Source organism: Neofelis nebulosa, chromosome 14 (genome assembly GCF_028018385.1).
Source record: "Neofelis nebulosa isolate mNeoNeb1 chromosome 14, mNeoNeb1.pri, whole genome shotgun sequence".
NCBI classification, from domain to species: domain Eukaryota; kingdom Metazoa; phylum Chordata; class Mammalia; order Carnivora; family Felidae; genus Neofelis; species Neofelis nebulosa.
Genome location: NC_080795.1, coordinates 42,121,362 through 42,139,115, shown reverse-complemented (window position 1 = coordinate 42,139,115; position 17,754 = coordinate 42,121,362).

Genomic DNA, 17,754 nt, shown 5'->3' with positions numbered 1-17,754 from the left:
ATAGATAGAATTAGAGTCAGAGGAGGATCTTTGAATTCAAAATTAAGGAACAGAAGGGTATTATGAGAACTGTCATGGGCCAAACTGATATCTATTTTGTACCTAATGAAGAAAAAGGGGTTTGAGAATTACTGAACCTTGTTCTTGTTAGCACATGAGGCTCAGACTAGTTGGCTGGCTTAGTTACCAAACCTGCCACCCCCTACAACTAGTATTTGTTGCTGACCCTACCCCTTTGGTTGTAAGGTGTACTGAGAAGGTCAAGTGTTCAAAGCAGCCACCATCGACGTTTCTTCCATAATCAAACAAATTAGAAAGTCTTAACTAAAACTGGCTATTTCCTTAAAATTCTTAGAGGAAGTATAATGCCAAAAAAAAGCAGAATCTAACTGACCAGGCCTATATGGTAACAGTATTTAAGTGTGGGAAAGGGCTAATAATGAAAGAGCAAGTCCACCAATGGCGCTCACATGACGCTTAATGATGGTGGTCAGTCAAGAACCAGGGGTTTGCTTGGGCAGAGCACATTTGTTCAGAAACCTGCAGATAGCATGTATATTTTTCAGTCAGTAATGCCCATTCCATCAGGTGTGGGTCTGTCTCAAATAAGCCAGATATAGTAAGTGTCAGGAAGAATTCCATATGAGCTGTCCCAAAACAAAATCCTCTCACTTAACTACTTTTTTCTTCATAAGAGGCCTTGCACTTAATAAAGTTAAAATGGAGCAGGGATATGCGACTTCTACCTTTCCAGTGTCACCCCTGCTCAAACTTTGGTTTCAGGTAACTCTTTCCATTACCTGTCTTACCTCTGTGCTTGTCTGTCTTGCTCTAATTCCAGATAAACAGACTTCCATTCTCTACTTTAATCTTTGAGTTATACTGTGTTCACTAAACCAAAATGCCTTTCTCATCTAAAGCTGCTAACTTTGTTTTACCTAATCCAGACCAAGACACCTACATCATGAAAGTTTCCCACATTTAACCATCCCATCACCCACCAGAACAATCCCAGTCCAGCCATTCCTCCTCCACACTCTGGGAGTTAAGTCATCTGGTTACATTTCGGTTGATGATATGTGTCTGTTTGTCTCCTCTAATGGCTTGTAAGGCCTTGGGGGTCGAGCTCATGTCTAATCTTTGCTGCATACATCTGTACACTACTGAATACATCATTACTGTACATTACTCTAATCCAATGGGGACTCAATAAAAACTTGTTGACTGACTGATTTAGCACGGGGATGATTATTACGTAAGCCACTTTGGTAAATAAATTTCAAATAATGACTAGCTCATACAAATGTTTTACTAGCTCACCCTCCCCGTGGAATTAATATAAAGAATGAAAATCAGCAGTCATTTCTACTTGCCCAACATTAAATGTTAACTCATCCCAAGAGAGTAGCTGTTTTCAAGCCTAATTTCAAGTCAAAATGTCTAAAATGGTTGTCATTCTTGGTGACATGCTGGGAAGATTCAAGAACTAAGGTATCAAATCCAGTCACTTCCACAGGTTATTAACCCCAACCCTAACCATCATTATTTCCAGCATATTACTAATAATAATTCTAGCAGTTCATATGAGTTCATGTTTATTCAATAAAAGGAACTTACTTCCAAGGATATTCTGACAAAAAACATGATAGGTATTACCTTATAATTTTACATATTATTGGAATAAAATTAATTAGAAACCTTGGTTTGATTTATAGTATTATTTAATGATTCAATTAATCCAATATAAAGGAGTGTAGCCATGAAAATAATCATCTACTTACGTATATATTGGAGGCAAAAAAAACAATGAGAAATAAATTTTTATAATAAATTTAACACAGTGTTTCTCTTCCTTCCCTTTTGGCTATCCCTTCATGGAAGCCTGAGGGAAGGGGACAGGGCAATTTTACATGTATTCTCTGTCTAGGTTATTTTAGCCTTCTGATGTGAGATGGGACAGAGGACAACTAACATAGCTCAGAGTTCAAAGGCAACAACTAACAGATAAGAGTCAATTCCAGTTTTATAGCAGACACAATTTTCTTACATAGACCAATGATTTTAACAGTTATTTTCAAGATTAATTTATTTTAGTTCTTATTTGTGTGTGACTTAAACATGTTTAAATCATCAGTTTGTATTATAAAATTTAATTATCAAGTTAAAGTGTTTTAAAAGTGCTGAAGTACATGATAAACTGCTACACCACTAATTATATTTAGCTCATTTTGGAATGTCATGAGAAAATGATTAGCCTATCTTCTGCATGCTGTCAAAGTATTAACCTGCTTGTGGTGCTCTGATATCCGTTCAACAAATAAGAGATTCAGCCATGGGGCACCTAGGTGGCTCAGTCAGTTAAGTGGCTGACTTCAGCTCATGTCATGATCTCGTGGTTCACGGGTTTCAGCCCCACATCCAGCTCTGTGCGGACAGCTCAGAGCCTGGAGCCTGCATCAGATTCTGTCTCTCTCTCTCTCTCTCTCTCTCTCTCTCTCTCTCTCTCTCTGCCCGTCCCCCCCTCACACACACTCTCTCTCTCAGTCTCTATTTCTCTTAGTCTCTCTCTCAAAAATAAACATTAAAAAATACATATTTAAAGAAAAAGTTTCAGCCACATAAAACACCTGCAACATATCAGAACCCCAGAAGGGTTCTTTAAGTTGGGTGCAGCCTGACTCATGGTGATAGCTTCTTTGAAGTTACATCCTCTAAGAAGCAATAACTGTCATTTGGGGGCCTTCCAGGTGAAAATGCACAACAGAGCCAAGAGAGCTAAAACATACAATCCACACAGCAAAAGAAATGCTTGAGGGCTTCGGGGCAATGAAGTGAGTATTTTAAAGTATATTTGACTTTAAATCTGGTCTCTTTACTTTGTCCCCTTATTTCTGGAAAATATCAGCAAATACGAGAGGGTCTTCAAATTTGAGCCACAAAGAGATGAACTTGACATTCAACACATCAGACTTTCATGCTCTCCATATCTATATCTATATCTATATCTATACATCTATACATCTATATCTATGTGTGTGTGTGTGTATGTATGTGTGTGTGTGTGTATATATATATAATTACTAATTATATATATATATAATTATATATATATAATTATAATATATATATAAAATATATATATATATAATTATATATATATATAATTATATATATATAATTATATATATATATATTATATATATATAATTACTAATTATATATATATATAATTAGACTCTGGATAAAAAAGCCATGACAGAACAAAGAAAGACCATGATCTAATATCAGAATAAAGTTAACAAATGTCATTAAATGAGATGATTGGTGATGAGTGAAGGTCATGTCCAGTTTATTTTCAGAGCTGACAGATCAAAGTTGTTCCTTCATTAGGGATAAAGACTGAATACAGTTAGTATGGCCTTGGAAAATCCTTTCACATAATACGAGGTCTCTCTGGGGTTTCTTCTTCCTAAGGCACCTGAATGGTCAGAACAAGTGTCAGGGAGTCAAGGCAGAATGGGAAAAAAAAAAAGTAAAGGGTACATCTCAATTTAAATGACCTTTCTGAAATCCAGGCTTAAATAATGTGGGAATGCAGTTGTAACAGATTATGACACACTATATCCATAAATATCGTATGGTACATGGATACACAGAAAGATAAATAAGATTATGTCACAATGGTGGACTCACGTCAGAGGTGTTAAGGGGTCATTATGCCTGACCACCCACCTGATTCAGGAATTCTCTTCCCTGCCAGATCGTCATCTAGGCCATGGTAGAAAGCCTCCATTAATGACGACTTCTCCAGTTCTACTGAAGCCAGACATAACTCTAACAGAAGGTTCTATGACTAGAAGTCTAGTTTCATCCATCCTGTCCTATTGCTACCCCTGAAGACAAAACAGAACCAACTAAATCCTTCTACCACCTAACATTCCTCACTTATTTGAAGATGGTTCTTCTCTCATCCCCAACATCATCACTTCCAAGTCTTCTCAATCCCTTCAAATATTTTTCATGGGATATTCTCAATGTATTTTTTTTTTACTCTCAATATTCTGATAATATGGTCTAGTTACAATTCAATTTGTCTATGTCCCTCTAAAAATATACACCTGAATACAGAATTCCAGAAGCAAAGTTGACCATCATCTGTCTAGTTCTACATGCTATTCTTTCTTTAATTCAACCAAGATGTCATTGGCACTATTGGTAACTGCAGTATTCCCCATTTATCCATGGGGTACATGTTCAAAGACCCCCACTGGATGCCTAAACACTGCAGTTAGTACCAAACCCTATATATACTGTCTTCCCTACATACATGTACCTGTGATAAAGTTTAATTTATAAGAAAGGCACAGTAAGAGATCAACAATAAAATAACAATTGTAATAATACACTAATAGAACTTATGTGAATGTGATCACTTCCTCAAAATATCTTATTGTACTTACTTACCCTTCTTGTGATGATGTGAGATGATAAGATGCCTACATGATGAGATGAAGTGATATGAATAATGTAGGCACTGTGACGTAGTGTTAGGCTACTACAGACCTTCTAACAATTTGTCAGGAGGAAGACCAACTGCTTCTGGACCACAGTTGACCACAGGGAACTGAAACTGTGGAAAGTAAAACCGTGGAAAAGGGGAAACTACTGTACTATCATTTGAGCAACACTTTTACAGTCTACAATAACTGATACCTAATTAGCACTTTATGCTTTAGAAAGTGCTTTCACCTTTATATCTCATTTAAACCTGTAAGAAATCTGTAATGAAGGCATTGTTTTCACCATTTTCAGATGAAGAAACTATGATTTCTTGATCAGGTCAATTTTTCCTGGACCCCATAAATAAGCTACAAAGCTAGGACCCAAACCCAGGTCCTCTGACTATAAATCATGTGCCTTTGTGACTATATCACTCTACTTTAGACTCTTTGATGATGCTTCAGTGATATAATGATAGATTATCATCAAAGGCATAACCTCCAAAAATTAGTTTCCTGTTCTGCCAATGTAAGAATCATATCCTAGGCTAAAACGAGGGCAGCATGACAGGCTGAGTCACGCTGCCTCTTTTTCAAAATGGTCACAAACCATCCTTTTAATTACTCACTTTAGATTCTTGCCCATATTTGACTTCAAACTCACTGACCTATTGTTTGTGGTCTGATTTTTAAAATTTTTTATGTTTATTTTTGAGAGAGAGAGAGAGAGAGAGACAGAAAGAGAAACAGAGCATGAGTGGGGAAGGGGCAGAGAGAGAGAGGGAGACACAGAATCTGAAGGAGGATCCAGGCTCTGAGCTGTCAGCTCAGAGCCCAATGTGGGGCTCAAACCCACCAACCTGAGATCGTGACCTGAGCCGAAGTCAGATGCTTAACCAACTGAGCCACCCAGGTGCCCCCAATTCTTTAATTTTTTTAAAGTCAAGACTACATTTTCAGTATTCCAACCTTCTGAAACCTTCTCTGCATTCCAAAGTTGCCAAATGATCACCAATTCTTACTCAAGTTCTTTTTAAATTCAGATCTCATTATGTGATGTATTTGCTATTAAAGCTTTAAAATATCCTTAAAAGTAATTACTTGCTCCATACCTCCATCAAAGACATTATTTAAAATTATTTTTAAAAAATTTGAAAAGTCTAGGCTGAGAATACAGTCCTGGGACTTCTGTGACTTTCCCCCAACTCAAGAGCAGGGCAGGACTCCCTAGGGAGTATATCAGAATCCACATGGCGGGAAGCTAGAGAATGTGTAGGGGTGAAAAAGCATTTTACATATAATATAATTATATATTGAAAAAATATTCCCCTCCTATTACAAACTGCAAGAACTTCAAGAGTCTTCAAGTTTACTAATTAGGACCAAGGATTTTGAAAATTTAAGACATCTTGCCTGAATTAATAATATTCTATTAGTCATGATCCTTGAATATAACTGGGCAGCTAGCTATAAATCCGGTTTATAATTTTTTTCCTTGTTGATGGGATTTCACTAGAGACTTTCCCGCATGTTTTACTCAAGTCAAGGTAATTCTGTTTATTGCCTTTCTCTGATTTCCACTCCTTCGAACACTTTCTTCATTTGGTTTCCAGGAAACCATAACCATTTGGGTTTTCCTCTCATACTTCTGGCTACTCCTTCCCCAGTTCCTCTTCATTTCCTTGACATCTGATTTTCAAGTATCCCGTAACTCAGTCCTTGGATCTCATCTCTTTTCTAACCACATCTACTCGTAGATGATCTCCTCCAGACCCCATGGCTTGGGTAGCATCAGCATGCTATTGCCTGCAGCCCAACTCTCCCCCTGAACACTGGGTCTGAATATCTGTCCACTTGACATTTCCATTTGAATGTCTAATAAGATTTCCAAATTTAATGTGTCAAATACAGAGCTACTGATAACTGTCCTACTACTGCTATCACCATAAACTAGTTCTTCCTGCAGCCTTCCCAACTCAAGACATGAAAACACATTCTTCAAGAAATGAAAACTCCATTCTTCCATTTCCTCGGGCTAAAAATCCAGTATTTAAAAATCAGAATTCTGCTCACTTATATCCATTCCTTAAATAGCCCTAACAGCAATTTGCTCAGCAATATCACTCCCTCGTTTTTGAGGGATTCTGAGACACACTGGCTGAAATTCCTGAACTAATTTAGAACATACAAGCCTTGCCTTCCTCTACTTGGACTTCAGTTTCTTCTTAATAATTTTTCTACCCAAAGATCATTCCACTCCATGGAATAGACAAAAACAAAATAACAGTTAAGCTTTCCTTTATTTCTCATTCATCTGTCCACATACGCCACTCACTACAAGCAGCAGGCCTGCCCTTGTTGGATTTGGACGTGTCCATATACAAGTACATGGTAGATCATGAGATGAGTCTCCTGTCCATATATAAACACATGGCAGATGGTCAGGTGAGTCACTTCCACCAAGAATCCTTTGCTGAGGTCAAGCAGTGCTAGTCATTCTAGCTTAGTCTCTCATGTCAGCAGTCTTTAGGTTTTCTTGCTCACATCTCATAAAATAACTTCAAAAAACTAAGCATCCCTTCACATGGGGTGTTATTGAAATCTAAAATTTTCATCATACATTTGAAAATGTATTTGTAATAATAAGTAGAAAATCTTAAATATGTTATAAGCTGAAATATGATAAAGATTGAATGTTTGATATCAGAGTAAATAGTTCTTTATACTATGTGATAAAATAGGCTTTTATTACATTATGCAATAACGTGCCAAATCCAAAAGAAGTCATGCGTAACTTATCTGTGGGTGTTAGCAAACATATCTTGAAAAATTTAACAGTCCCAGAAAACAAACCATTTAAAAGATTAAATATACCTTTAGAAGATTCAGAATTACTAATCTACAGCATTTTGAGTGTTCTGAATTCAGAACACCCCAATACAGATCCAGCTCTACCCTAAACAGAAATATGTATAAAACAGCAAGACAAAAAGCCCCACCAAACTGAGAGAATTTGATTAATCTTTAAAGGAGTCTCCTCCAAAATAAAATTTTCTAATTATTGCTTTGGCCACAAAGAGTCTTATACCCTGGTACAATCCACCACAGTAAGATTCTACTGAGAGATAAATCTGAGTGCAGGTTAGTTCTCAGGGACTTTAAAAAAAAAAAAAAAAAAAAAAAAGCATTGTAAGGATTGAAAATTGACCTCCTTAAAACCGTGTGCACACATATACTCTTTGGAAAGTCAACATATACCCCTAGGTATACACACAAGTTTGAAGGCTGCTGCCTTAGTTCTTAAACTAAGGAATGCCCAGGCCCACAGTCCCTCATCATCCCACCCCATTACTTAGGCATGGTCTTCTCAGTCTGACAAGAGTGCAGGCCTTATGGAGACAGCCTCTCTTACACAGAATGTTGAGAGTTCTTCTTCAGAATGAAGCAAAAGAAGACCAATTTTAAAGGCCAACAGAGTTCAAGCATTCCAAATCATTTACTTAGGAGAGAGATTTGGTGACCGTATGACCTAAAGAGTTTGGATTGCAAATATTCTGGCCCACCTGTACCCATGAAAAATTTTGGACTTTTCCTAAAGGTGACCCAACTTTCAATTGAGTAACCACCTGTTCTCCTAGGACAGCCTAGAGTTTTTATATGTTCAGATGAGGAAGAAAAGTAACTTCTAGAATGTTCTCTTGGAGGTCTAACATCACAGGACAACAGACTCCTTTGTACAATTTTACTTACCCTAGGTGTGTGTATTATTCTGTGTGTTGTGTCTCTGTGTGAGAAAGAGAAAGGATGAGAATGAATAAGCTCAAAGGAGACTTCTATGGTGACTTTGGAGCTGATGGTGTGCTAAGAAAAAGTTACCACCTGGCTTTACAATAAGACAGAAAAAGAATAAGAGACGTCACTATAAACAGAAATGACACAAGCAGAAAATGTGAAGTGAGGTTTACATTAGGCAATATTAGCAGCTTCTTTTAAAGTTTTTTGTAAAATGCAAACTTCTATAGACAATGTAAGAATTATCCTTTCAAACCAAAAGCACCCCTTAGGGAATCAGAAGTCAAACCATTGGATTAAGGATACAATATGAATGCAAAGAAGCAAAACAAAGATGTCACATTTTCATGAAAACTTGATTAGATGGGTGCAAAAACATTTTGAGTATCTAGGTGGACTCCCTGGCATTAAGTTCCAAACCTACCGCTTTGCAAATAGTCATACAGAACTGGAGGAATGAAATAAAAAGGATGATCACAGTCCTTTCTTAAATCATCTTCTACAGAAGCTACTATTGTCTAGCAGGGCCAGTGAAGAGCCAAGCTTCCCAGAAGCATCACCACTTACACATCCAACATATGAAACTCGACACATTTTTCATAAAATATGAATCCTAAAAGGGACTAGAATAAAGCAGAGAAAATCCAGCTTAAGATATGTGTGCTATTGTTTAGGTTGCTTTCTCTGAATCTCAGCTTCCTCATCCATCAAATGTTATTGCTTATTTCATAGGTTGGAATGATGACTAGTTCCATTTACTCCACATAAAGCACTTAGTGCAGAGTGAATGGCATGGGTTAAGCATTCAATAAATGGAAGCTACTGTCATTATTCAGGAGACCTAATTTCAAATCCTATCTCTTCTACAAAGCAGCTGTGTAACTTTGACCCATTTAACTTCTCTTGAGCCTCCAACACATACCCTTTAATATTCCAAAGGATTGCCATGAAGGTGAATGACATCTGATAAAGACCTTAGCACACAGCCAGGCATATAGCAGCCATGCATTTCCTAAGATCATTTTTAGTGCTTTTGCTTCAATTTGACCATTTCTTGTTTATAAACAGACAACGTTCAACAATAACATGACAGGTGGTAAGCAAATATCCCTTCACTTAATACAAAAAGCATGAGCCTTAAAAGACATTTGAACTCCACCTAAATTTAAAACTTACATTCTTTGTATGATACCCATTCAGAAAGTGAAAAGGCAACCCACAGGCTGAAAGAAAACATTTGCAATACATGTATCTGATAAAGGGCTTGTATCCAGAATACATTTTTTTTTGTAAGTTTATTTATTTAAGAGAGAGAGAGAGAGAGAGATCAGAGGAGGGCCAGAGAGAGAGAGAGAGAGAGAGAGAAAGAGAGAGGGAGAGAGAGAATCCCAAGCAGCAGAGAGCCCATCACAGGCTCAAACCCACAAACCATGAGGTCATGACCTGAGCCAAAACCAAGAGTTAGACGCTTAAATGACTGAGCCACCCAGGCACCCCCCAGAATACATTTTAAAAAATAAAATTCTTTCAACTAAGTAATAAAGAAAACAACCCAATAAAAAAATGGGCAAAATAAATTTGAATACTTTACAAAACAAAATATGAAGATGGAACAAGCACATAGAAGAAAGTTCGGCATCCATAGTCATTAGGGAAATGCAAACTAAAGTTTGCATCAGGGAAATGCAAACTAAAGGGAAATGCAAACAATAAGACACCATTATACCACCAGAACAGCTAAAATTCTAGAAGAGGGACATTACCAAGAATGTGGAGCAGCTGAAACTCTCATTCACTGCTGTCAGGAATGCAAAAGGATGGAGCCACTGGAAAACAATTTGGAGCTTCTTCTAAAGTAAAGCATACACTTATCTGATCTAGCAATGCTACCCTTAAGTACTTATCCAAAGAATTTTTTTGTATTTGTGCACAAATGTTTTTAGAGCTTTTATTCATAATAACCACAGCTTTGCATGGTTTCTAATGTAAATGTCCATCAAAGGCTAAGCAGATAAGCACGTTGTGGTCCATCAATACAATGAAATACCATTCGGCAACAAAAAGGAACTATTGACACATACACCCAAAATGGATGAATGGATGAATCACCAAAACATTAAAGTGACCCAAAAAAAGCCAGACATAAAAAGAATACTGTATGATTTCATTCATAAAAAAATTCTAGGAGAGATTAATCTAGTCTATGATGGGCGTGAGGAAAATCTTGGGGATGAAAGAAAGGCTCTATACCTTGATTGTGAGCGAGCACATTTGTCAAAACTCATCAAACTGTGCTGTAAAATGGATGTATTCTACTTGTATGTACATTACACATCAACAAAGTTGAATTTTAAAAGTTCACATGCCCTTATCCAAGATGCCAAAATCCAAAAGCTCACTCAGAAAGTCAAAGTTTTAAGTGCAACATCTGACCTAGGCTAACTCAAAGCTATTCATAGTCTATATTTATCCTATTGAGTGATAATACGTATGCATTAAACTGCAAGTAATCAGAGTGCTTCCTCAGATCTTGCAAAGGGTATGCATATTATACAGTATATACATTAAATTGTCTTTGTAAAATCTGCAATATTCTGAATTCAGAAACGGGCCTTTCCTCTGGGTTTTGGATGAAGAATTGTAGATTGCTTTTCTTGTCCCAGGAAAAAGATGAAGAAAGTGAGAAAGAAAAAGGACAGAAGGATGAAAGAAAGGAAGGAAAGGGAAGGAATGTTTTCCTGGTGCCAGGGCAAACCCTTTATAACCCATCTTCCTGCCAAAGTGTTTTCATCTTTGCCCTTAATGCAGAAGTAGTACCTGCTCTGGTGTCTGGTGGCAGGCATGAGATGACTCCCCCAACCCTCTCCTCACGCCTGAGTCACTACAATTTATCTGGCTGATCAGGTTTCCTTAAAAGATTCTGAGCACTCCCTTTTTAGAATGTGGTTCCAAGAGCAAGCACTGCTGGGCCCCTTTATCATTCCCATCTCAGAATTAAGAACCTAAGGGAGAAAACTGGGAGGAAAAAAGATGAAAGAAAAACTATTTTGAGAATTTGCCAAATAGCAAACTTTTTCACACCCCTCTCCCCCCCGGCCTTTCCACAGAGGGTTGGTTTGAATCTAAACACTTCAAAGCTCTTTTGATATCTGTTTTCTCCTCCTCCATATAGCCCCCACCACAGAGAAATGGAGAAAAGATCCATATTTCGTTGTGGGGCCTTGGAATTAATTTAAAGCAAATATTTCCCCTAAAATGTTTCAATCCACAAAATGAGATTGTTTTTCAAGCTTTCATTTTACTTATTCTGTTTCCAACATGTTCTAGTGGCAGCCTCATGTGTAAACTATTGTGAACATATTAAATTAGAAACACATTTTTTTATTGTTATCTTTACCTCTCCAACTTTTAGTCTTCCCTAAAATATCTTGTGACCTCTGTGGTACCACAACCCTGTCACATAAATTTTATGTCCCTTCCTCCTTAATTAGCCATGGTTACAGAGCAGCAATTATGTGGTACAGAATAGGGAAATCTCAGTATTTCCTCTGAGAAAGGGTTAAATAGACAAATATTTGGATCCGATTCCCCTAACACCTTTGAATTAATTGGATTTGAGGCTAAAAATAAATTACTTAATAGGTTAAAGTGAGGTAATGTTGAAAAAACTGTGTGAAAGGAACTACAAAAAATAAAAGAGCTTCACCATGAATAGTTAAGAGCACCTTGCAAAGGGAGGAGAAAACAGGTGGTTTCTCAACTTGATGAACACACTTCAGGATGTTTGCCATATTAGCCCTGACACACTGACTGAAGATGTTGTTAATACTATCATCCCTTAGGGTAAGGGGTAAGCATATTTATACAACAGAAAAGGAAAATGTTCCTTCTCTTGGGGAATTTGACAGCCTCTTTAGCATTCTACTCTAAAACTAGAGTTGCTTTCTTCCTGGGAGATGAACTGAGCAAATAAAGGTGCATACTGGGGCAGGAAGGAGATGGATGATTTAGGGAAATCAGTTTAAGGAAAAACTGCATCTTCTATTTCCCTCTTGGAGATTCACTACATTATTAGCATGTCAGAGACTCTGACAGAGAAAAGTCCTCTAATAAAGAAACCTATTTATATCTATTTATAGCATAATTTCCCAAATGTACTTGACCATGAAACTCTTTGTATATCCGCTAATAGCTTGCAGAACTAGGGTTCCTTAGAACACATCTGAGGAAACTGATCTAGGACTATTTATTGTTTTCTCATGTTTTGGTGTTAATGTTCCACCCACGAAAATAAATCTCCTGGATTTGGTCCACAAGTTTAAAGTCTTAGGAGAGGGTATAGGAGTTTGCTCTTCTCGTTCTCGTGGTATTTTGGAAGGGCAATCCTCCCCCTAGCACTCTTGAAGCATGTTGGTGGTGGCTGATCTTGGCTACATCTCGACACAAGCATCAATACTGGTCTATGACAAATCTCTTCTCAACCTGGGCCACCACACCTGGAGTTGCTACAGAATATGGAAGAGGTGTTATGTGTGTAGACTCTGGTGTTAAACTGACTGACTTCAAAAGCTCTGCTCTGTGTTGATCATCTATGTGCCTCAGTTTCCTCACCTGTATAATGGGTGACAACATAAGTCTCTACCTTATGAGGCTACTGTGAGAATAAAATGAGTTAATATAGAATTTTAGAATAGCTACTGGCACATAATTTGTAGAAGGATGAAAGAACGCAACAAGAAATATGGGAGAGGCTGAGAGACAGAGAGGAAGAAAGAAAAAGGAAAAGAATCACAGACGATGTTTGGAGTTCTGGACATCCAGGAAGCAAACACGGAAGGACCAAAGTCATGGAGAGAAATGGAACAGCTCTTTAATAGTAGCAGGGCAAGCCCACGATTCTTAGCGCCGGGTTCTCTGCCAAGCTGAGCTGGAATCTATACTTGAACACCAAAAAGGGCCGCCTCCTTCCTTTCTCACAGACCTAAAATAACTTTGTCTATAAAGCAGATATGCCTATCCTACCAGCTGAAGCACAGACAGAGAGAGAGAGAGAGAGAGAGGACTTAGCCAGACCATGGAGGGAGCCAAGCCCAATGAGTCCTACCCACCTGTGGTGGACAGAAGAAAAATGCCTCATAAATATGAAAGAGATGCCACATAGATGCAAAACAAAGTAGGCTAGGTATGTACCCTGTCTCCAGGACTCCAGTTTAGGATCCGCGCTATGGGATATGGACCGTAAAGAAAAAGTAATACCTTGCACATTAAATCTCTGAGCAATTAATCAGAATACAAAGACATTTACCAATTTATCAATATTTACAGAACAAAAATGTATTTCTGTAAGTTACCTTTTAAAATTTGGAATGTCCCCAAATCCCCAGTAGCAGCATAGCTATACCAAAATTCCTGCCTTGGAAGTGTAAAAAAGTCCCAGGTGGGAGGGGAGGGGAAGTGGGGAGCTCTCAGATGGTGAGTGCCTCTGCCATAGCTGCCCCTGGGACATTCCCTTACCCCTCAGAGAGATGCATCTCTCTTCTCCCCTGGGCCACCTTTTCCCACTTTCCTGGTTACTGCCTTCTTACATCTTTTGAGGCCCTGTCTTCAGCTTTGGTCGCTACAGTTCACCAGAGGGACATGGTGGAGGAGAGGGAAGAAATGGGAATTAAAGAACAGAAAAATAAATACTGAATGTTGGCAGAAGAGTAAGTTCCCATGTTGCTGGTAAATTCTCCACTATCCCTCTTCCCATCCACAGCTGGTTTTAAGACTTTCATGCCGGCTTATTTATTTGTTCATTAAAAATCACAACTCACAAACAGAAAATTGCTACATCTTCCCAGAGCCAGTAGGTGGATTCTCAGGAATATTTCCTCTGATGACTAAAAGTGCTCTCCAATATTGTGACAGGGTGAGGTTTCTAAATGCAATGACCATGATCTTTCTTTTCTAATTCAAATTAACAGTTGCCTGGAAGGACTGCAGAATACAGAAATCTGTGCCTTCACTGCCAAGAGTCACCACAGGGCTACTCTATACATTTTCTATGCTGAGTATACATGTTCAAGTCTCAGATGTGCCAGTAAAACCCAATGATCCATAATTGAGTCCATGGCCCTCAGACCCCTACCACGTACAAGGGGTCTCCCAGCCAGTACTCCAAGTGACTCAGTCCTGTCTTAAGGCACTGACTTGGCCTCAGATTACTTGTGACTAGGTAAAGCTAGCTTTGGCAAGTTGTGTCCAGATGTTAAAAACTGCATACAATTCTCAAATCAAGAAATGGCTGTGGGTGTCCGACTAGGTCATCCATGTACAATCTGGGTGTGGGCTCCCAGTCAAGCTGGCTCTCATTCTGTGGGTTAAAGCCCTTTCATTTCCCACATCCTCAGTGAAGGAGATTTTCATCCAAACAGGCCTGGGAATCTCGAGTTAACTATCATTAGATTCCTTCATCACAACTCACATGGATTTAGCTGTGTTGGGCATCCCTCACCAGGTAAAATGTAGCTCAGGAGTACCAGGGCAGCTGAGTCTCTGGGGCAGGAGGTATGGCTCCACTCAACGCTGGGAGGAGTCCTGCCCATGCTGTGGCACTCCTCCTGAAGGACATGTATGAAAAGCAGTGGGCAAGGCTAGACCTTCTGTCACTGCAGCCACAACAGGGGCTGGAGCAAAGCCCTCGCTCACCAGAAAATGAGGAAAGACAACCACCCTTGTCACACTCAGACCCCAGGTTCTCACTCTGCCAGACCTGGGTCATATATTCTGTAATTCTCAGTTTTAAATCCTAGGAGTGGCTCTGGCATGGATCATCTAGTGGATCTGACCCAGTCACTTTCCCTCAAATGACACCCACGTGCCTTACCCCAGCCCTTCTCGAGGATTTCAAGGTCATTTACCTTTCTGTCAGAATGGACACTTAGAGATTCAATAGTGATACCTCCTCTTATACTGTGAAGCAGCTGGAGTTGCTCTCACTAAAAAAGGGGGAAACCAAAAGTAGTATCTGAGAGGCTCCCTCTCCCCATTCCAGTGTACTATCCTATTATAAAAGGTTTTGAGCCCTTCCTCTTTCTCATTACACAGACAAGTAATTTTGATAGGGTAATCAATCTCAGATCATCTGTCTGACAAACATAATTGCCTCCTGTTGGCAGGTACAGTGCCTTACTCATCAATATATCTTCAGCCCATAGCACAGTGACTAGAACATTTAGATGCTATATAAACATCTTGAGGGGCGCCTGGGTGGCTCAGTCGGTTAAGCATCCGACTTTGGCTCAGGTCACGATCTCGCGGTCCATGAGTTTGAGCCCCGCATCAGGCTCTGTGCTGACAGCTCAGAGCCTGGAGCCTGCTTCAGATTCTGTGTCTCCCTCTCTCTCTGACCCTCCCCCGTTCATGCTCTGTCTGTGCCTCAAAAATAAATAAACATTAAAAAAAATGTAAACATCTTGAAAATGAATGAATGTTATTTCTTCTGACACATTTTTTATTCAGTTCGTATAAGAATGAGCATAAACTTCTTTGCCTAAACCTTTATACTTCTCTTGCCTAGGTTCATGAAGAGTCTCCTCTGCACATCTAAGATTGAATTTGTCTTCTGAATCCTACTTCATTAAGTTAGCATGTTAGCTATTGACTCCAGCCTCTTCCTTAACCACCATCTCCAATTCCTCAATCTGTTCTATAGTCTCACATAAGACTTCTCAATAAGTCTCAAGTCTGTCCACTTCTTTTCATCTGCTCTACCATCGCCATAGTCCAAACCACCTTCATTTATCTCCTGGGCCTCTGCAAAAACCTCTTAACTGGACTCCCTGCCTCCAGTGTTACGATCTTGTTCAAGTATAAATCTGGCCGTGTCACTCCTATGCTTAAAATAGTCTAATAAGAGAAAGATATTGAGGGCTCTGGAAACATGGTAACCTGAGTAAAATGTCCATCTCAGCATTCCCAGAACTACTTGCTTCTCCAGCAGCAGGCAGGTGCTGAGACTTGTGAGAGCTTGAACCCCAAAAAGTCCCTTCAGACAGAGCTGCTGTAGGATTCCCTTCCTATTTGATTGGACAGTCCACAGCAGAACAGGGTTGGTGGCTTGAACCTATGGGTATAGAGAAAGAGCTTTTCAGTCAGGGATTTGTGGAGTCCAAATACATCCGGCATTTCCTCAAAGGTGACTTCATGTGCTTGTGCTAGGTCTTTCAGACACTCCCAAGGTCAAGATAAGGAAAAAAGGTATATAAACCTTCCCTTCTCCTGAGCTGAGTGAGTAAAGGGAGACCACAGGAGTTTCTTTCAGGTCTCTCATCAGAATGCTGACATCTGCCTTTATACTACAACTTATAGGACCATAAATTCATTGGCTTTTCACCTCCTATAGGATTCCCACCATTCAGGACACTTCAACAACCAGGCCTGAGTCCTAAAGAGCGGATAGAGAAAACTTAAAACCCATCTGAGAGGCCCTAGCAACCAGAGAGAAAGATCAGGTAATCAAAATGAATTCTCAGTGAAATAGAACTGCTAGAGAAAACAGATGAAAACTTGAATGGAAAATAAAATTAAAGAAGTTTAAAGAGACTTTACTAACATAAGTATAAGATCCCTCATTGGAAAATTTTATTAGTTGAATTAAAGGAGAAGATGAGCATTAAGACTCTAATCAGTGCTCTGAAACTAAATGCAACAAACACTTAGAAATACTGAACAAAAATGTAAAGTAATTAAAGTATCCAATAAAAAAAGAGAAACTGGAAACATCAGCCAGAGTTAATACCAAGTTAATATGTGTTTCTATAAGAGGACTGTTCTATAAAAGAACTGATGGAGGAAAGGCAATCATTCAATAAAGAATAGGAAAAGATTTCCCTAAACTGTAGAAAGATCCAATTCCTCAGATTAGAAGAGTATATATGGAGTTTCAAGGCTGGACTGACAAGAAGAATCATGGATAAGCAGGTCAAAATTCTTGAACTTTAAGGAGAAAGTAAAAATCTCAAGCATGAAAACCATTTAAAACCAACCTACCTGCTACCAGGAGGAAAAAAATCTAACTGCTCACCCAGAACCTAGGAAGCTAGAAGTTAGAGAAAAGGATCTACAGACAACTGAATGGAAGGACTAGGAATGAATAATTTCATACCCAGTCAAGATACATTCCCTTCTCAGATGGTTGAAAAATACTAAAAACAGGAAAAGACCCAAAAAGATATATTACTCAAGTTCCCCATATAAGAAAAAAATTAACACTCTAATAAATTAATCAAAGACTTTAAGATGGGAGAAGATAAAAACAAAAACTATTGGGGCACCGGGGTGACTCAGTTGGTTAAGCACCCAGATCTTGATTTCAGTTCAGATTATGATCTCACGGTTCACCAGTGCAGAGCCTACTTGGGATTCTCTCTGCCCTTCTTCTGCTTGTGCTGTCTCTTTTAAAATAAATAAACATTTAAAA